This window comes from Taeniopygia guttata, chromosome 3 (genome assembly GCF_048771995.1).
Source record: "Taeniopygia guttata chromosome 3, bTaeGut7.mat, whole genome shotgun sequence".
NCBI classification, from domain to species: Eukaryota; Metazoa; Chordata; class Aves; order Passeriformes; family Estrildidae; genus Taeniopygia; species Taeniopygia guttata.
Genome location: NC_133027.1, coordinates 90,628,326 through 90,650,357, shown reverse-complemented (window position 1 = coordinate 90,650,357; position 22,032 = coordinate 90,628,326). Strand labels below are relative to the sequence as shown.

Here is a 22,032-nt window from a genome sequence, read left to right as displayed (position 1 = left end):
TTTTTTTCCTCCTTTTGTATCTTTTACTTGCTTTGATGTAATTTTTTAAAAGCAGATTTCCATTTCTAGAAATTGCATTCACTCTACTTTCAGCATGCTGTATGACTGTTCATTATTACATATTCGGTGAGCAGGAAAAAAATGGAGAAATTATTAGAGGTTGCTCAGAGCTGGTCATTAGTGGGTGGTCATTAGGAGGAAAATGTGGCATTTTGTCTGTGAAGTTTGTCAGAATGAGGCCAGAGACAAGTGAGCAATAATGAGGCTCTTGAAACCAGACTGCAGGTGCAGAGTGGTAAAATAAATAGACAGGTGCAGAGAGTGAGTTTTTAATCAGAGTCTTGGCAGGGATCTGGCTCAGGGGCTGCCCTGTTTGGCTTCTGTGCAAAGTAGGAAATTCAGTGGCAAAGGACTCACATGCAAACTGCACCTCATGCTTGTGCACCACAGAAGGTTCAGGGGGCTTCCTATTTTCTTTCAAAGCACTATTATACTCTTGGAAAACTGAAGGCTTGTTCCTTGTAGCAGGAATAAATGAGCACGACTCCATGTCCTTCTGAGACTAGCTGGTTCTGATCTAGAGATGAATGTTCCTGTCAGCATTCTCCGTAAATACTGCAACTTGAAAAAACACATTTTCAGAGAAATTTGCTTTAGCAAGAGTTGTGATTTATTTTGGGTTCCTTACCAGGAAGTATTTAAGCAAGTGAATCACAGAATCACAGAATGGTTTGAATTGGAAGGAACTTAAAAATCATCCAGTTCCAATCCTCTTGCCATGGACAGGGATACCTTCCACTATCCCAGGTTGCTCCAAGTCCTGTCCATCTTGGCCTTGAACACTTCCTGGGTTTTACAGGAATGGGGCAGCCTGTGGGCAACAAAGTTTGTTTCTCTGGGCAATCTGTGCTAGGGCCTTACCATCCTCACAGTAAAGAATTTCTTCATAATATCCTATCTGAACCTGCCTCTTTCAGTGTGAAGCCATTCCTCCTTGTCCTGTCACCCCAGGCCCTTGCAAAAAGTTTTTCTCTCTCTTTCTTGTAAACTCCCTTCAGGTACTGGAAGGCTGCAGTTAGGTCAGTAACCTCTGTGTTTCATTCAAGGGTTATGCAAAGTCCTAACCAGCCTTGGAAATAATTGGAAAAATATGCAATTTCAACATCACCAAATTTGGTGTTTTGTGTAACAGGTGTATACCAAATGAGGAAAATTAGTAAAAATATCGGTATCTTCTGTGCTCTGAAAAAAGTAGACAGCAAGAAAAGATTGTGTCGTGTCATATGAGGTACAGGGGGAAAAGCATACAGCTAATCCAAGACTGCATTTTCTTCAGGGTATCTTTGTGTCTGAGGATGCTCCTCTGATTCCTGAAGTGAAGCAACCAGTACTTCTTCCTGACCTCCCCAGCAGAGCTGTCCCACCATGTCCAATCTTTCCTCTCAGGAATGTTAACCTTCTCTCTGCCCTTCCACCTTTCTCCTTTCACTCTGGGTAAAATTCCAGTATCAAACAAAGAAAAATTTTATATGAACCCAGGGCAATGAGAAAATGAAGATTAGCTCAAACCATAAGCTTCCTTGACAAAAATCAGACCATACTAGGAAAAGCTATTCCTATAACTTGTGTGATGGGCCAAAATGAACCATCCCAGCTCCTGGCTGAATTTCACTGACCCCAGTCCAGACATGGTGGCTGTGATGAGCTTTCAGAAAATAACTGCTTTTAGCTATTAGCAATCACAGAAATGTAATTAGCAACCCCTCATTTTAAGAGAACTGCAAGTCACCAGGTGGCAGTTTGCAAAAAGAAACATGGTGAATTGCCACATTCCTGTTGGGCTTTCAAACCAGACATTTTTCCTCCATCCCTCACTTGTGGGCATCTTCAGCATCTTCCAAAGATGGATGTTATGATGGTTTTTGTGTCCTCTAATTTTCACTCATCCAAGGGGTGATGCTGTTCCATGGGGATAACATCCATGGAGATTGTCTAGGGTAGAACCTCCCCAGCTTGCTGTGCAGCAGCACCTGGTCCCAAAGCTTTCCCAGTGGCTACGGGACTGCTGTAGCTGGCAACCTGTCAGGCGCTGGGGTGTGAACTCTCTCTGGGCTCCATTTAACTTTGAGGAGGGCATGCTGCAAGCTGGGGCAGACCCAGCAGAGGTATCTGATCGACAGAGCTCATCTGGAGTTCTCCACCCTTCCATGCGGGCACGGAGCTCACCGCATGCTGTGCACAGGGGATTCTTGGAGCTGCTGCAGATCGGCCTCAGCAGTGGGGAGTTCAGACCCCCTACATCTTTAAGCCCAAAGGGCACTGCAGGAATCTTCTGTGTGGTCTTGCCTCTATGACATTATTTGTAGGGATTGTTCTTGTCCTGCTGGCTTGTTTGCAGGAAGAGTTGTGTGGTCTTCGAAGTGCTCTTTGAAGTTCATGCAGTCATGAGGATGCAGTGAAGATGAGCTGAGAAAGGCTGATTTCAGGTGAAACCAGAACTTTGGGAGTATAGCTGGTCTTGGCTCTTGCTGCACATATTGTGCACAAAATAGGTGATAAATTACAGCCATGCTGGAGAAGTGATGTGTGAAAACATTTAAGGTGAGGTTAAATTTCTGTTAGGAACCACCTCGTAGAGGTAGAATAGTAAAAGCTTGGAGTACCTACACGTGAACTGTACCAGGTTTGCGTGTGCTTGTTGTGCTTTTAGGTAAAGCAGAGGAGTGTGAATATTCAGCAAAGCTGGAATTTATGAACTTTGACTTGTTTCTATTTCTCCACAATCAGCAAGTAGGGCTGTAATATACATTTTGAAATCCCTGTACTGCTCTGGACTTTATGGCATCTCTTGGGAAAGTCACTCATCTTCAAGTCTCAGTGTTTTACAGTAGATGAGTATATCTGCACCACAATAGACCAAAAATTCAAAGTGCTTACACTGAGGTTATGGGAGCTATAGAAATGCTTTTTGTTGTCTGATTTTTCTGTTGCTGTGGATGTAATCATCAGTTATATCAGTACCCAATTTAAGTAGCTAGTAAATGATAATCACTCTTCAAAACAAAACTTCCAGTAGGACCAGCTAGTGGTGGGTTCTCAACTTGGCTCTCAAAGGCAGGTTGGACAGGACTTGGAACAACCTGACTTAGTGGAATGTGTCTCTGACTATGGCAGGGAGGTTGGAACTGAATGGTCTTTAAGGTCCTCTCCAAACTGTTCTGTGATTCTTATTAATTATCCCTACTGTTCTATCCTTCTGCTGTATCATTCCTTATACCCCAATTAGATTAAAGCAGTTCTTTGGAAAACTTAGGGTAAGTGAAATTTGGATTTGGAAGAAAAGGGAAAACTATTTGATAATGGCAGCAGAAAGAAAGACATTGTGTTCCAAGAATAATGTTGTAAGGATGCTGGTGCTGCAGGTTAAGCTGAGAAATACTTGAAGGGATGATGATAAATTGGGATTTGGCAACTTTCTGCAGACAAGCAAAAGGAAAGAGAAAAATTAACAATGGCTTCTGGACTTTGCTGGTGTGCTACTTGGTTACAAACAAGGGAAAAATCCCTCCTATAGCTATTCCATGAAGGCTTGGGAGGGCTAGTTGAAAATACACAACTGAAATGGTTTCAGTATTGTTGAATATAATGAGGAGAGTCTATGGCCCTTCCTGTGAATGTGACTGTGCAACATTTCGCCCAGTTCTGCTCTTGTCTAGTTTGCCTGCTTTACTCTCTCTCTGGAGGCTGCCTCTTCTGCCACACCATATAGGGCACGAGTGTAGAAAGTCTTTGATTTTCATCATAAGTGCAAAGTGAAAGCTGCTTTGTAAGGCACCTCCAAGAAATGACAGCAAATATTAATAAAGCTTGCTTAATTGATATTAGCATAAATGTAAAGCCAAGTAATATTATCAGTATCAGTTCTGGAACAGTTCCATTGCATGCTTTTCACATCTTTGTTTATCTGTTTCAGGTGATCTCAGGAGACTGCTCAGGGGGAATTCAGGGACAAGAAATTTAATGGTTGCAGTTTTATAGTCTTTATCAGACCATCAAGGCTGTAATCAAGAGATAAGAGTTTTCATCCATCATCTCAGTCAAGTTTCAAGAGAAAATCATTGCAAGAGAGCCTCTGGTAAGTCTATGAATTAATTCAGATTTGGGGAATGTTATGTAATTTGTGTTAATGCCCTAGATCTGTGCTCTAGTCGCAGATCAGGAATTTTCTGTGATAAAATACTCTAAGAAAATGAAAATAAAATCGAGGGTTTCTTTCCAGAAAACAAACTAACCAACCAGTCCAAAAAGGTAGAGTGTTACCTAGGGTATTTCTCATGGATTTGTGATTACTGTAAGCTTGTATGATGTGCAGAGTCAATCTCTTCTTTACAGGGCTCTGAAAATTCGGATAGGTTTTCCTAGGAGTCTAGAAATCCACAGGCTAGGATATCCCAATTGGGATAGATTCTCCCAGGTTTTCCTGTGGAACAGAAGTCTTGAAGAATGTACTTGTCAGCATGTATCTAGGTGGTCTGATTAAGAGGGGATGGTCATGGGGAATAGACATGGCCATTAGGAATGCTGGTCTTTACCCCCCTTTCCTTACAGACAGTGCTGTTTGCAGGACAAATATTCATTGAGCAATGAGTAATCTCTAGATTTAATTCCTTCTCACCCATGTATCTAATTTAGTGAGAACAGGTTGGAAAGATATTGGGAAGAGGAGTACTTCGGGTTTCCGTGGGCTTCTCAAACCATTAATGTTTTACTGGAGCACTTTTAGAAATCCAGTCCTTCTTCAGCTGGGGAGCTCAGAGCTGAGCTGCTGTGCTCTATCCCTGGTTGTCTAAAACAGCTAATTCAGGTTGTGGCCAGACACAGCAGAGGGGGAAATCTGTTCAAGGGATCAGTCCTGCTCCAGGGTTCTCTGTGCCTGTGTACTCCATCCCTGTATGAGCCATCCGAGGTGGATGGCTCCAGTCAGAGCTGGCCACGTGGACAGCGAGGCTGCTGTTGAGAGTGTCCCTGTGCACTCAGCTGGGTATCCCACATCTGCTCCAGGTCCTCAGCTTTCCTCCTCTTTGGGACTTCAGGAGCACAGAGCAGAATGAAGCCAAGGGCTGTCTTTGTTCCATGAGGCTGCCCCAGCTGGAACCTGTTGCTGGCTGACACAGCCAGCTCTTATATTGACACTGTTATATCCTTTGGCATATTACACTGCATTTACATCTTTTAATTCACCCCAGCAGACACATGGCTTATTTTAAGCACCATGTGTAAGAGCCTTTATTAAAACCATTACAGGACAACAGATGGGGATGCAGAATTTACAGCAACAGGGTTGCTTGCTACCATATTGGATTTAGGAAATATTCCAGAGTGCTTAGCCCTTCTCACTACTCTGCTTTCCTGCTTTGTGGTGACACAAACATTTCTGGGTTGGAATTACATCTCTATGAACCAGTCATCTTTTTTTTTTTTTCTGTTTTTTTTTCTTTTGTTTTATTTTTGGTGGGTTTTTTGGTGGGCTTTTTTCTGGGTTTTTTTTGGTTTTGTTTTTGTGTCTTTTTTTTTTTGTGTGTGTTGTTTTTTTTGTGTTGGGTTTTTTTTGTGGGTTTTTTTTTTTTTTTGTTGTTGTTTTTTTTGCCAAGCAAAGTGAAATGTGTCAGAATTTGCTTATCTGAGTTTTCCCGGTCACATAATTTCTGAATTACAGATATTACAGATTACAGCAAATAGGATCTCGGTGGGAGTATTTGATGATAAAGAAATGTCAAATGAAGTGGAACAGAAAGGTTGATTTTTAAGTTTTGCCTTTAAGTAAGCAAGAAAAAAAAAAGGAATTGATGAGAATATTCAGTAAGTTAAGAGACAAGACTCATTCAAGAAACAGCACCTCTGAGGTGTTCTCAGGAATACCAACATCTTAAGTACAATGGAGTGCCAATAGTCTTAAATAAACTATAAAGGGATATGTTTTAAGGGGGAGTAGATTAGTGGATCTGGTAAATCTTGGCCTATTTGATTTAGATGTTTAATTGAGATGGATTTAAAAATATCTGATCAGTAGAGCTTGGACTGGAAGTCTCGTGAATTAGATTCTCGTATTAGCTGCTCCTCCTGCCACAGCAGTTACTGAAAGAGTGCCAAAGTATTTGTGACAGTTGTTATGGGGTTTTTAAAATTTATAAGTCTGACAAAGTGAATTTTTTTCAGATGTCAGTCTTTCCTGCAGGTAAAAAACACAATGCTTTGCTTTAATATTATAGAAAAGATTATATGTAATGTGATGTTTTGAAATTACTTTTATGTGAAAAAAGACTTAAACTTCAAGAGGTTTTCAGAAGGGTTAAGTAATCACAAAGAAAACTAAGGAATATTTGAGACTATGGATATTAATTTATTTTAACATTTTCTCTAATTGAAAAAAATACTGTGTTTTGGTTCAACAACCAAAGCCCCCAAATCTGTTCTAGCCCAAAGATAGCATAGCTATAGATTCCTTTAGCTATAAATATTTGCTTCTTATTTTATTATAATGTTGTTATAAAATACTTCAATGCATTTTATTTTATCTAATTGGATAATACAACCACTTACTTACACTGAATTTTGAAAATTCTATTTCAGAAGATAAAAATTAAGTCTTTCTATTTAATATCCCTGTCATAGACAGAATTTGAGTGGAACAGGAATTCCGTGGCTTTTTTTAGCTGAAATTCTCTTCTTGTAACAGGGATGAAATATTGACATTCCTAAAATGAAAACATGTTTTGTTGTTGGTATGGCTGAAAAACAATTAACTTTTAATCCTGTGAAATTAAACTGTATTTAGCAATAGATATTTAGGGACATGCTGTGTCTTAAGGCAGCTTGAAAGTCTAATCAACTTATTCTTTCCTGTTTGTGTGGTTCACTGGTGTGATACCTATCTCAGGAGACAAAGCACTCTGGAGTCTAGTCTGGTAGGAAGAGGAATATGTAAATTTAATGAATCAATGGACTTTTAGATTTAAGCTTAAAAAGAAAATCTGTAGCACATTTCTGAATTACAATTCTGAACTATGCGACTTTGGCTAAAGACAAATCTTCAGCTCCTGTGCTCCTCTATTTTGCCCAGCAGACTGTTCTGAGTGTTTTTATACTTCTAGATGCTCTGTCCTTGCTACATTATCTGAAATTCCTGTCTTCAGCCTAGTGCTGGCAGTGTGAGCGGGGAGTCCCAGCTGCTCTCTCGGCAGGAGCACGTCACTGGAGCTGTGCAGGCACCAGAGCAAGCGCTGTAAACACAGCCTAGCACGCAAGCTTTCCCTCCTGGTGAACTTTGCCATTTGCTAATTTATCCCTGCTCTAAGTTTTCTCTTGTGTTTGCCTATTTCTATAATTTCTTCCTGTAAAGCCTGTGTGGGCTGGCTTCTAGTTCCCTTGCAGTGCAATTTTCTAATCCAGCAGTTTCACCTCCGGCTTTGGACATAAATCAGCAGGGAACTCTCACAGGTTCCTTGCACCCTGTTGGGGGAAGGAAGGAGGAATACTGCAGATATTGAGCTAATGCTATCAAGCTGCCCAAAGCAGGAGAAGAGATTGATAAGAGAAAGCATTGTATTTATAGTTTCTGGCATATAGCATAGCACAAGTCCTATTTAAATTCTTCAGAAATTAGGATCAGATGACTTAGGAACTTCTGGCGTATTTGAATCTTAAGTGGTTACAGACAGTTTTGCTCAGACTTTCCTTCAGTTGTTATGTGTGCTACTTCTTCTTCATTTAGAACTGGTTGGGAAAGTTTATAAATTCTTGGGAGAATGGAAAAAAAAATCCTGCTCACACTGAGGCTGAATGGCAACAGGGACACAGATCCTCCCTGAGGCACTACTTTTCTTGTGTGTGTGTCTGTATAAATGTGTGTAGAGGGATTTAATTTGCTGGTGTTCAGTGTGATGTTGCCTTTATTTTCCAAATATTAATTCTGAACTTGCTGCCATCATGTATAACATGGGCATGGTAGAGATCTGCTCAGGTAATGGGTCAACTTCAAATTACCATATTTTTTATCTTCAGCAACGGGTTATAGTATGAAGCACTTGAATGGATACTTTATGAAGAGCAGAGAAAATGTAAAAGAGCCTTTACTTGTAGAAAATGTAATGCATTGTTGTCATCAGTGCACATGAAAATGATGGTACAGAAGTGCCCTGGGATGGCTGTCAAGGGGTAAATCACTGCCTGGGCACAGGGCAGAGGACAGCAGGTGTCAGTTCTGAGGATGGGAATGGTGGTTTTTTTTCTGCTCACACCCAACTGCATTGTCGTGAATGTGACACAGTGGCTGGGCTCACTTGCTCCCACACAATGGGAACAGCTATTTCCTTCTTCTTTTTTTTTTTTTTTAATTGCCTTCATCTGAGCTGAGAGCTCAGCCTGTCCTCCAATGGGCAGATTCCAGCTCAGATGGGTGTTCTGAGCATAAAACTGGTTCCACTTCTGTTCTGTGCCTATGCAGCAGCAGCTGAGGTCCAGCCTGCCTTCCCAGGGGCTCCCAGTAATTCCATGTGCACTGCCAGCCCCCTGTGCTACCAGAGCAGCTCTTGTAGAACACAGGGATGCACAAAACCTATGTCAGCTGGACCTCCATGAGGACTGCCCAGAGTCTGTGGAGTCCAGCCCAACCCCTGCCCTGCCTGCACTGTGGGACAGCCCGAGCTGCTCTCCTCCAAGCACCCACAGGCAGGAGCAGCCTGGTTCAGACCAGCCTTCTGCCAGGGCTTCCTGGCACACCCCTCTGTGCTCCAGCTGCAGTCAGCATGGCAGTGTCCAAATGGCCGGGAGAGCTACTGGAGCCTCAGTAGCTGGGGAGAAGCGGCTCGGGATCACACACGGCTCTGCCAGCGCTTGGGCAGGGGCCACCCACCTCTAGGTAGGGCAGGGGAGCCTCCTGAGCCACCCACCCCATGGTCTCACTGGTCCCCACAGTTTCCAAGCTTTGGCGAAGGCTGCTCCCTCTGCCTGTTCCTTGTGGTTATGGGTTGGGTCATCTGCAGAAGGAGCAGAGCTTTTCAGTCTCCCTGAGGTCTCTTGAGTCCTAAGGGACTAATAATTCATTGGGATGGTTGGATCTTGACAGGGACTTGGAGGTTAATTGTTGTAATTCCCTGGCAGTATCTTTTACCCTTGGGGCAGGACAAGTAGGAGTTTCTCCCACAGTGGGAGTCAGAATTGTTCTGCAGGAAACACCCAGGCCAAGATGCCTTTCTCCAAGTTAGTTCTTTTACAGTAACAACCTTAGTATTTTTTTTTAAGGAAATCTCTATCCTAAGTAAGAAAGAGGTCTGGTAAATGGATCTCTCACTTGCACACTCTCACAGTTGTATCATTAGCATTGTCACTGATCAAAAGATCAGATGCACATGCAAATAAAAACGTGACTTGATCTTTGCATTTAGAAATAACAAAGTTGGGGAAATCCCCCTCTATCCTTAATCATCAACTCTAAAAGATTTTGAGTCAGATTGTCCTTGACAGTGAGTCAGTGTTATCTTGACACAAAGACAAGGAGAATGGAAAAGTTGTTTTGTGAAAGTGTTTTATATCCATTTTGAACTGTTATGACTGATTATGAACCAGAGTGTCTTACTCTATATACTGATCTTGTTCTCTTAGAAGTTAATTGTTAGCATAAAAAAATTTACTCTATTACTCAATTCCTTTTATTATAAGTTTAGCCTTTGTGTTATTGCAGAATTAGCTATAAATACATTTCATTATATCTAAATGTTGCATCTTACATGGTTTATAAGCTCTAATATCCTGATACAAACCAACTCTGTACTCAGCAAGGCTTCAGAAAGATCCAAAGTATCTTTTCCATGATTTTCTCACCAAAGGGTGCTTTCTCATGTGACTAAAAAAATGTTCTGTGTGAAATAGTCTGTAGGGAGAGGAAGCCTTTTCTCAGGCTCTAAAGTGCTGGCAGGTCCAAGTGCCCTGAAGATTGTCAGAATTGGGGGTGAAATTCTTCATATCCATAATAAATACTATTGTTCAGATTGCCAGTTCAGGCTTACACTGGGAATGTTCTGATTTTTGGTTGCTCACTTTTGTCCATTCAGGTCTTCTTTTAATGTTGCTTTTTAATATTTTCAATTTAATTTATGCCAGAGGTAACACTGTCAAGAGACCCAAGCCATGTAGGAGTGAAGTCACATAGGGACCTTCAGACCTTAAGCTGCCTTAGGGCTAAATCCTATTCTTCTTCTTGGTGATTTATACGGTGACAGTCCATATCCTTCCTGACCTGGGGCATAATCCCTGTTGGAAGTTGTGGGGCAGAGTGCCCACATCATACTCAGTTAGTACATTAAAAAGTTCCTGAGTACCGTGTGGACATCTGAAGAAATCATCTGTGTTCAAAACACTCCTTCAATTTTCTCTAACAAGAATATTAATCTAATTGAAGTCAGAGTATGGTGAAAGTCACTTGGCTTTCTCATCAGTATATATAATTTGCAGCAGAAATACAGCTCATTTACAATATACATTAAAATGCATACAGCTAGTAACTTTTTCACAGTTTTAAACTGTTATGCAAAATATATCAATTTTTATATACTTGTAGTGTGTGTGTGTGTGTGTGTGTGTACATTTCTGCTAGGAAGTTATCCTTCCATATTTATGGCGTTCAGTGGGATGGATGAAGCACCCATGGAATTTTGCCAGCTCTGCTGACGCAAGCTCCCAGCTCATCCTATAAACATTTACGCCTCTGAGTAACTTCAGTCACGCACAAACCCTGGGCCCAGAGAGTCCTTGTAGGTCACTGATTCCAGCCCTGTGGTGGGACAGGCAAGGCTCAAAACTCCTCTCATAAAATGGCCAAGCATGAATGTAAAGCTTCCCAACTTTTCACCTGCCACCTGTCCTGCTGGAGAGCTAGTCCATTGCCTTCTTCAGCTGATAGTTAAATAGTCTTCCCTCATTTTCATCCTCAGCTTAGTCATGGACAACTTCATTCTTATGTCAATATTGTAAGTACCTCTTCTTCCTCCCTGCTGTTTACCCAAGGAGAGCAGTCGTGCGGCTGAACTTATTTATGTGCATTTGCTTTAGGTCATTGGGAGTGGATGTCCACATGGATTTTACTTATGTACAGATAAACAGGCAGAATGATTTTACAAGACAAACCTGTCAGAGTGATTAAAACTAAGCAGGATCCCAAAGTAAATGTGTCTGGGGTTGATAAGGACTGTCTTTGAAGCAGTTGTCCTTCAGCATACAGCTATTTCTGGGCAGTTGCAGCTGGCTGACTTTGGTGCCCCATGATTTATATCAGGACAAGTCTCCTGCTCACATAAAACATAAGATGCCACAATCCAGTACAGATCTGTTCATCATGAAAGGAAATATCTGTGTCTATCCCTTATTTTCTTAGCAATAAATTACATATAAGCTGGCAGAGCTGTTCGTTTCGATTTTGGGACTGAACTGGAGGGGTGGTTTGTACTTTGGTATTTTTCATTCCACTGCTGCTCCAGGTGTGCCATGTTGGTATTCCTCCCTAGCTAAGTAACTTTGCAAACATGATTGCTCTTTCCTTCATGACACTTCAATTTCTGTGTCTTCTAGAACTGAGACAAGTAGCATTTGTAAAGTTAATTTAAGTTCAAACAAGTTCACTGTGAGTGAGGTAGAATGGGCCACAGAAGAGCCAGACCCTCTTCCCCTGTCCAGTCACTCACAGACCCCTGAACAAGGAGGGGAGGAAGGCAGACACTGTATTTTATACTAATTGGCCACCTGACCTCTCTACCCCTTCTCTGAGGGTTACAGAGACGTGAGAACACGTGGGATGACAGCTGGTAAAGCCAGGAGTGACACGGAGAGAGAAGAGCTCCCAAGTGTTACAGGCAGGGGAGTAAAATCTGTCACAGAAGATCATGTACAAATTGAAATCACATCAGCTAACAGATTTAGCAAGGAAACCAACAACTGAATTGGACCTATCTTTTTGAGGGTGCTCTTCAGAAAACAGGCTTGATTTTCCATCTTCCAGCACTGCAATACACTTGAAATAACCCCATCAGAAACAAAATAAGATTTTCATAAGAATGCTGGCATTGCAAACCTGCTCCCTGTAGCTCTAGTAGAAAGTTGTTGGCAGCCTCATCCTGCAATGCCAGGTGATTTGTGCAGCAACTTGTTAACAGCAGTTAAGCAATGAAATCAGGTGCCCTTCCCCGAGGCTGCATATGAATCACCGAATTACAGGGAGGGAAAAGAGATTGGGAGTAGAGTGGGTACACACAGGTGAAGAAAGGAGATGGGAGAAGCTGGGGTGGACAGTCATGGAGCCCAGGGGATGTTTTTGTTTAGGCAAAATGTAACTAGTGGTAACTGGAGGATAAAGGGTCAGAATCCCCTGTCAGAAACTGTTTGGGCAGGTATCACTTGGATGGGTGGATGGGTGTCTGTGGAGCTGCACTGATGTAATGCAGCTGGAAGGAGGCACCAGGTCTGTTCCCCTCCTGATTATCTGCTCTCTAAATGGATCCTCCTTTGCCAGTCACCTGTAGCTTCCCATTCTCATAGATTAGGTCACCCAAATAAAATTCAGTTAGGTCACCACAAGTGGTGGTGGTACTCACAAGGGTTTATTGTAACCTGCTCTGAAACAGATAGATAACACAGACAGCATCCACCATTTTTCCTTTGTGTGCTGGACTATGGTCCAGATTTTCCTGGTGGATTATGCGTAGGTTTTCAAGTGCAAAGTGACCTCTTTTGTAGTTTCACAGCATAGAGTTCACATGATGGGATACTTCAAATCTCTTTTGCAGTCATACTGCATTGACTGGTTGTGACACAGTGCATAAATGCAGCCCCAGTAACACTGACAACAATCCTTGATGTGATAAACCAACCAGTACAGCCCCAGGCACTGAAGTAGGAGGCTGGAGACTGGAGCTGATCGTTGGCCTGATTTTTCAGCATGCCTTAAGTTACTCCTCCAACCGTCTTCGCACTCCTTCCTTCAGTTAAGACTTCAGAATTAAGTCTGTATTCCCTCTTTGGGGAAAGTGTGTGAGAACTGTTTCATTTTCAATTAAGTTCCAGCCACCAAGGGTAATAGAAGCATTGAACTAAAGAATAAAACATGGAGTGATTGCCTAGACTGGGGTTTTCTCTGAAAAATAGCAATTGACTTTATTTTTTCCATCACGGCACCAATGTGCCTCCCCACCAGAAGCAGAGGATTTGATCTCTGTTTTTATGGATAAAGTACAAACACAGAGTGTGGAGCTGTAAGAGTGTTACCCAGGCATTTGGCCAGGTTTGATGTGCCAGGGTTGACAGTGTCTGCTGGACTGTCTCCTCCCCATAGCATGCCAAGCAGTTCTGTGGCTGTTTCTCTAACCCTCCTGTCCTTGCTTGATTGGTAAGGTCTGGTTACATCAGACCTGGAGATCGTCTGGCCCATCCATATTTGTAATGAATGGAGTGTAAATCACTGCAGAAATATACTGGTGTGCTTTTTTATGCCTACTGTACTTCTTATCTAGGTGGACTGCATCCTTAATACAAGTTTCTGGTAGGAAAAACTAGGATCTCTTCTTGTTTCAGTAGCACTTGCATATTTGTCCATGATGAATTAAATACTTTCTTAGAGTACTTTTAATTTCTACATGCTGGAATGAGATCCCTATAAGGCAAGAATAATTAATATTTCTAGTAGTGAAATATCCAACATTTATACTTTTTAGCCCATGTTCAGCCCTGCATTTAGATTCAAATTCTGAATCAGCTTACCATTGATTTGAATGTTGAATTAGATACCAAAATATGCACCAAGAAACTTCATGTGAAGCATTCAGCACTTCTTGAAAGCTGAATAAAGATCACAGGCTTTCAATAAAAATAAATTCCCTTCTGTTAGGAAAATAAGTATTTGAAATAAAATGATGAAGTAATCTTAATATCCTTGCACTAGACCTGTAAAGTAGAGTGACATTTATTTAAAACATTGTCAAACAGATCATCATTACCAAGGTTTTGCTCTTTGATATGAGTTATTACTTTGTACAGTGGTTTCAGCTTTGTGTTCTGTGAATCAGGTTTACATCCCAGCCCTATGTTCTCCTTCAAACATCATCAGCCCTATTCAGCAGACAATAACTGAAGTTTAGCATAAAGAGGCAAGAGCTAGAATCCAAACTGATCTGATGGGCAAATGTATGGAAAACTATTAATGGCTGGGGCATCTTTAAAAATTATGGGAACAGTATTCCTCTTCATTAAAAAGTACGGAATATATCTTTGGGCTAAAACTAAAAAGTCTGTTGCCTACAGGTACTGGCAACATACATGTCTCTTTGCAAATTATATTCCTATTATAAATAAACCATCTGCTTTGCAATACTGTGACTTCATTCAGATCTTATTCTTTAACAGAATTGAAGATCAAATACCTCATGCAGGACTTATAGAGTCACCTCTTTTTTTTTTTTTTTTACTTAACTCTATTTTGATCTGTAGGTATTATATTATGAACTGAAATGTTCATACAGCCTCCAGGCTCTCATTCAAAGCAGCTGACAGCAGCTCAGAAATCTCCTTGGAGTAGAAGAGCCCTTGCTTTTTTAAATCTCCCCTCTACAGATTTCCTATTCCAAAGAAGATCCTATACTTCCTCTTTTCATTGATTAGGTACTTTGGAGAAAGGTTTTACATCCAAAGTGTCTTTGCAAATCATTCATGGAAACTCTAAAATAAATACATTTATTTATACCTGTAGCTCTAAATTAAACCAGATTTGTATTTTTTTCTAATTACTTACCATGATCTAATACTGCAACAACTGAGCCATTGACAAGTGATCCAAATCTTCCCATCAGTGGCAGTTCTGGACGGGATATATGTTATTCAGGCTATAATTAAAGGAATAAGAAAAGCCTCTGCTGATGAGTGTCCCTCACTGAGAACTGAGATTTCATAACTGGGCACTTGGTGGGTTTAAGGCAGGTCAGAGTAACTTGTGATGGACAAAACTAAGAAATGCTATTAGTGGCAAGGCTGGTTCATTTATCAACTCCAGTTCACCAAACCCCATCATAAGAAGATCTGGATCTAGTTTCCTTTGGTAAAATACAGCAGGAAGTAATTTTTGAATATTTTCTAAAATATGTCTACAAGTTAGGGTGTGATGTTATGTGGATAATGCTAAGCAAGGGGATGCAGCTGACTCTCTCTACCTCGCTGTGGAATAAAAACTGAGTCATTGCCATGGAGAGGTCACTCCAGGGCTCTGAAAGCAGATTAGGACTTAATATCAACTATCCAGATGTATCTATAATATTTAATTTATCATTCATAACTTTATGCAACAAAATGAGCATATTGAAGTAGACATGATGTGAAATTAGAGCTATTGGGAGGCTCTTCCCAAGAACAATAGGAGTTTTGCTTTTGTTTCAACAGGACTGAAATATATCCCATTTCTTATAAGAAAGAGCAGCAAATAATATTTATTATCCTTTTGATATGGAGCCATTACTGGAAGCCATTATCATCATATTTCAGGTTACTTAATCAGCTCTGTGAACTGATAACCCACATAAATAATTGCCTCACTGTTGCCAACAGTGCTTTTGGCACACTATGAAAATAACATTATTCCTTACGAATTAACCACAATAAGATTTTAAATGACAGATTAAAGGCTTTCTTTAGGTACCTTGAATCCTTCCAAACTGAGCAAACAAGAAGAGACCTACCATTTTTCAGGTATGTGATAGAGGTGAACTACAGCTGAGCTCCCTGATGGCACAGAAACCAGGTGCATGTGTCCAAACATGCCAGGCGAATGCAGATGATGAAAAAGAAAGATTAACTGCTGAAGAGCTACCTGCTCTTGAGAGCATTCCAGCTATCAGGCACACCCCAGTGGATTCTGTAATGCTCAGAGTGTATCCATAGGTCTGGAGGCTGGGACTCCATTATCTGTTTGGCTCTTTTCTGTTCCTGCGCAGAGCATGTCTGCAGCATTTTGCAAGATGTTCATTAGTGTGTCATTAGTATCCCTCATTTTGTAGTGGCTTCTTTCAGTTTCTTTCCCCATTATCTCCTTCTAGTTAGAGATGTCCCAAATGGCCATAGCTCAAGCAGAGCGACCTATTTTTTGTATTAGCAGAATCCTATTTTTTATATTGCATTGTCTACTTATCCTTGGCTGGATGTGTGCTCATAGCCTGCCTTTTACTTCTGAGTGAAGTTCTGCTACATGTCTATTTCTTTTCATCCCAAATGATGAGAAGAAATCAGGATATGTCAGCCTTCCTGATATTACCAAAATCTGTGCCTGGACAAAAGCTGTAAAACAATGAATGTATATATATATATAAAGCAACCAAGGGAAAGGATCTCCACACAGGTCAGCACAATGTTTTGCCAGGAGAGGCTGCTGCTGCTACTCTGTTCTGTAACAGCCTGGTCTGAGTTCTCTGAGGGCATTGTCAGAGCCTGGCAATGTCACCTAGAGTAGCTCATCTTGGTGCATTTGCTGTCATTGCAGGAGGTCAGGTATGTCCATGGGCAGGTAGCCAGGCATGGAAGTTGCTTTGAAACTCTGCCTGCACCACTTGTATCCCAGCAGTCATAAGGATGAAAAGCACAGAATGGTTTGTGTTGGAAGGGATCTTAAAGACCATCCAGTTCCACCCCTGCCATGGACAGGGACACCTTCTGTAGACCAGGTTGCTCCAGCCTGGCCTTGAACACTGCCAGGAATGGGACAGCCACAGCTTCTCTGGGCAACCTGTGCCAGGGCCTTACCATGCTCACAGTAAAGAATTTCTTCTTGTTATCTGATCTAAACCTGCCCTCTCTCAGTTTAAAGCCATTCCCTCTTGTCCAATGACTGCAGGTCATTGTAAAATGTCCCTCTCCAGCTCTCTTGGAGATCTCCTAAAGGAGAAGTTCTGGAAATTTCAAATTAGAGGTGGAATAATATTTTTGACCCTCATTTTCCACGAAACAAAATGAATTATGGAATTTGTGACTAGATTGAGGTCCTGTTTATATTATACTATAATCTCTTGTATGCTATATCACCATCCTTTGTGGGTTGTAGCCCAGGTGTTTCAACCCTCCTTCCTACCCTTTATTTATGAGGTTTTTCTCATATATTGTGTGGGAAAGAGAAGAAACATGTGGTAGTTAAAGAGATGAGATCTGGCCAGGGATCTTACACCAGCAGAGCAGAATGAGGAAAGAGATACTTAAGTGCTCTGCAGGGAAAAGTGGTTTCATATTTGACTCGGATGGAAAGTTTTCATTCAAGCTTCACCACTTTCCCTTTGAAACACTGGGTGGGAAATTCTACAGAAAATATTTCCTCACTAAAAAAATTTTTTGCCTGGCCTACTTGTTCCAGTCTGTGCTGCTGCATTGAGCTGAACTCCCACGGTGTGTCCAAGTGCTGCCTGTGCTGGCAAGTGAGACCTCAGTGCTCAGGGCAGGTACCTGAGCCTCAGCCAGCAGTTGCCCCAGTCATCTTAAGGAATTACCTCTAGATGTCACTCATGAATCCCTCTTATTCAAGGGATTTAAATAAGTATTTAGGATACCTCTGACACAGAAACCCTTCAATCACTCTGCTTGGTTACTGAAATGTTTGTTTTCTGCCCTCCTTTTCCACACTGCTGGAGTCAGATAAAGGCTGAAGGCAGAGAAGGTGCTTTTTCAGCAGTGCAGAGATGCCTTAACTCATGCAGAAAATAAAAAAAAATAAATAAAAACTCAACCTCAAATAAATAAAGACTTCTGTAGTCTTTGATGCCAATTGAACAATCTCTCAAAAATCTGGGAGAGCTCAGGATGAAGCTGATCATCTGTTGATTTATTTAGGTAACTGTGTCTTGTTAGTACTTGCTTAGCAATGGGTCCAGATGCTTGGTATAACATTCTGATGCCCATGACTAAAATGATTTAAGTGGTAATTTCCACACTCACTAAGGCTGAATAGAGCAGTTCCCCTCCAGAAACTAATTATTTTTCTTTTAGATGTTTTCAGTGGATTTTCTTTTTTTTCTTCCTTAAAACCTGATTTATTTCATTTTGTGCTTGCTTTTTTCAGTAATTAAAAAATCCAAACATATTTATGCCTGAGTTTCAACAGAGGGAAAGCATTGCTACAGAAAAGCTATTTCTAGAGAGAATAAGGGAAAATATCTAAGAAAATTTGGGGCATCTCTAGCAGAAAGGAGGTTTTTGAGATTTTGACCTTACCCATAGTAAGTAGAATTTTAATCTCAAATAGTTGAGCAGAAGCCAAAGGGTCTCCTAATGGAGTAAAATACTCAGGGTGTGTATATGAATTCTCATATGAGATGTGGCTGATAATTGTTCCAATTTCTCTTATATTTGGAAGAAGTTTGGCCTTTCATTGTTCCAGTGTTCAACAGCTCATGGAGTGATGTGATTTCCCATAAAACCTGCACTGAAGCTTTTGGGAGTTCATCAGTCCTGAGCTACTTAAAGGACTTTTCTTCAGTGTTATCCAGTCACAAGTATTCACCTTTCACTGAAATTAAAATTAATATCTCTGATGGCTGCATTCTAGCCAGGACTTCCAGAAGGCTGGCAGTCAGAATGGACAAAACTATCAAATAGTAAACAAAGATCTTGAAAATAAATAGGGGGTAATGAGTGTCTGGCAGGCAACCACATTTGCAGATCATACAACAATAAAGACATTTGAGTTTATCAAGTAATTAACCTCTTCATATGAGTATGTGGATATGCGTGTATTTGTATGTATATATATTTATATGTGTTGATTATTGCCCCTTTTACTTCCATGGGACTTTGAAAGACAAGGCCCTACATGAAGACTCAAACAGCATAACAATTTTGTCAAAATGTACTTTTATTACTAACACTCCAAGGGACAGTAAACCATTTGCAACCTTCCTAGAGTTGCTCATGGCCAGCAGATTTTACAAGTACAATTTTAAAGTAATGGAAGCTGTACTTTGATGGCGTCAGAGTTTCAGAGTTATTTAGGTTTTATCTATAAGGCAGAAAAAATATTGCATTGGGTTAAGAGTACTTGCAGTAGGCAGATCCATGAGGAGATTTTGCTGCAACTTCACCTTTCCATGTCTGTTTTTTGCTGCTGCTGCTGTATTACAAACACTGGCTCAGGTCCATAAAGACACTTGACTGCTTTGCTCCCAATGGTCTGAATTAGGCACCCAAAACTCTTCTGGGTCTTTGTCATGTCAGTGTAAAAAATGGGAATCCTTTGCCTACATCCCTGGAGAAAGGCAATTCTTAGAGGGATACTAAGCACGGCAACACAAAGTAAATGATACTGATAGCTCTCCATGTAAAAAAACCAAAAATATAGGCAGGGATTAGAAGTCAGATTGCTAAAAAATATATATTATTTAAAGCAGCAGGGGATTAGAGGCACTGGAAGACCTTAGAAGCACAGACTTGATCTGAAACTCAGAAAAAAGATCATCTCTATCCTTCAGGGTTGCCAGGAGGGTGTGAGGGGATTTATCTTCTCCATCCGAGAAGCTACCCCCACTGCTGAAGCAGTTCCTTGCTCCTGCTTCTAGAAAATAATTGCTCTGCCTGGGTTTGATGCAAGGAGGTGGAGGCTTGACATTGTGGCAGTGGTGAGGTCTTGGAGATGCCATAAGGAAAGTCAGTTAATTTTACTTTTCAAAACCTGGAAATATAAATATACAAACAAACCCCATACTGGACAAATATTTCATTTGTGAAGTTAAGAGCTCCAGACTTAGGATATTTTGGAACTTCACAAGATTCATCCTTCTCTGGCATGATTGACAAATGGCAAAAGGTTGTGTGAAGAATGTGCAAAGGAGGATTAAATCGACCAAATAAAACCCCCAAAAACACAGACGACTAAACTATCTACTCATTCGTATACCACAGAAATTATTAGAAACTATTTCCAGGCATCTGGCTTTTTTTTTTTTTCTTCTCAAGAAAAAGCTGGATATAGTTTAAATTTGGTTCATTATCTTATCATAATTATGCAGTTCTTCAAATGATGAAAACCATTTCTAAAATGATTTGTTGATGCAGCAGTCTTTGAGACTGTTGTCACTGTGCAGGGATGCTGGGTTGGTTTGGGCACAGCAGGCTGAAATGGCAATCAGCCCAGGAAAAACCCACTTATAGAAAAATGGATCATGCAATTAGAGATTATGTCATAATGAATGTGCACAGGGGGACAAAATTAACCTTTGTGCCATGGCATGGACTTGAGGCACTTGAGTGCCTGAAGTGTAGCAGGAGTCAGTCACTGGGGAGATAAGCAGCCCTGAGCAGCAGTGTGCTCTGCAGGGGAGGGGGCAGGAACAGCGGGATGCCAGGTCTCGCCCCACTGGGAACGTGCAGGAGGGGACATTTTTACCTATTCTTTTAAGGCTGACACGTCTGTGCTCCTCCCTCCCTTTTGAGGCTGTTTCAGTCTTGCCCTGTCCCACCATCGGTGCCCCTTCTCAGGCTCCTCCATTCCCAGCCTTCCCGTATTCTTCTGACATTTCACAGCTCTGGCTGTTATCACTAATGCGATGGAGAAATGCTTTGGTGGTGCATGGCCGGGTCATGCAGGGGTGGAAAGGGGGAAGGGATGGGAATTCTGTATTCCTGTGTGGCCAAGCGCTGTGGTTACTTGTTTGCACGTTGTCAGCAGGGCCAGGTAGGTGCCAGTGGCGGAGAAGATGCTGGCCATGGCCTTGCTTGGGTGCTGGCAGGGCTGGCACCATGACCACGGGGTGGTTGTGCCCCCGTAGGAAGCGCTGACGATGAGCAGGACCCAACGCAGGAAGTGGCGGCTGCGCGCCCCAGGCATGAGCTGGGGGTGGCACTTCAGCCCCCCGTTCTCCACCGCCACCACACTCCCTCTCCCCCTGTGATCTGGCGAACAAGGGGGTGGCTGTGGGAGACGGGGGGCACGGGCCTTCTGCTCAGCATGTGGGGCGCTCCAGCTCTGGGGAATAAGCTCCAGCAGCATGCGCTCTGCAGTGCCACTTCAAAGCAGGCTCTGGCAGAGAGGCAGGGGATTGTCTGGCGCGATTAAACCACATTGGAACCATTTTGGAAAGAGTTTGACTCTTTGATTCTTTCATATACAAATCTGACATCAAAGCTAAGTCCTGGTGTCTGTCAGATATGTCCTTCATCCCTAGAAAGAGATAAAACAGCCTCCTGTCAGTCAGATAACACGATAATTAGACAGCGTGATAATGCATTTAACCTGGTGCTTACAATCCTTGATCATATATTGCAATTATGTATACAGGCCACAGCAGCCAGTGTCTTTAATTATAACCTTGATGGCAAAATAATAGGAAGCAAGAGTCTTCCTAAGGGTAGGAAAAAAGAGGTTTTTAATTCACTTTTATAGATCCTCACTGAATGTAATAGAAGGGATTAATATTATAGCCTTTGCCATTGTGTTTGTGTGACCTGACAAACATGTTTATAAAGAAGCAGCTGTGTGTGGCTACTGCATTAATACAAGGCAGATATTAGAGCAATATGAGATAGGTACTAAACCAGATAGAAACACCAGCACTTCAGTTTGATGTTAATCTGCTGTCCAGAAAATTCACAGTTAAATTATTACAATAATCTTATTATTGATATTTTGAAGATAAATAGCCGTCTTAAAGATTTCTCATTCATTTAGCCAGAAAGTTCTTGGTTGCTTTGCAAATATCAGCTAGACAAAACCAGATAGGTGATATTATCCCCCCCTGCAATAAACTGCCTCTGTACCAGACTGGACAAGGCTCCTAGATCAGGAATCTGATTGCTTATACCCAGTTAAAATACGTTTTTGCTTGCATATTATTTAACTGCAATTATATTTTTGAGTTTTTCATGCATTATGAAGCCCTTGACTAAAATAAATTAAGCAAATGAAAGCAGTGAAGTGGGGAGTGGTTGTAAAAGGTGTCAGTCTTAGAGTTCATAATTCTGGTGCTTGAGTGT

The 22,032-nt window shown here is 41.4% G+C and overlaps 1 long non-coding RNA gene across 2 annotated transcripts in view; it reads left to right on the top strand.

The window, feature by feature from the left end:
- The window catches only part of LOC116808070 (uncharacterized), a 188,630-nt gene that overhangs the window by 14,632 nt on the left and 151,966 nt on the right, over nucleotides 1-22,032 (top strand). For both annotated transcript variants that reach the window (XR_004367405.3, XR_012055225.1), the window contains exon 2: nucleotides 3,974-4,135. This is a non-coding gene — a long non-coding RNA (uncharacterized lncRNA). The remainder of the gene's footprint in view (nucleotides 1-3,973; nucleotides 4,136-22,032) is intronic.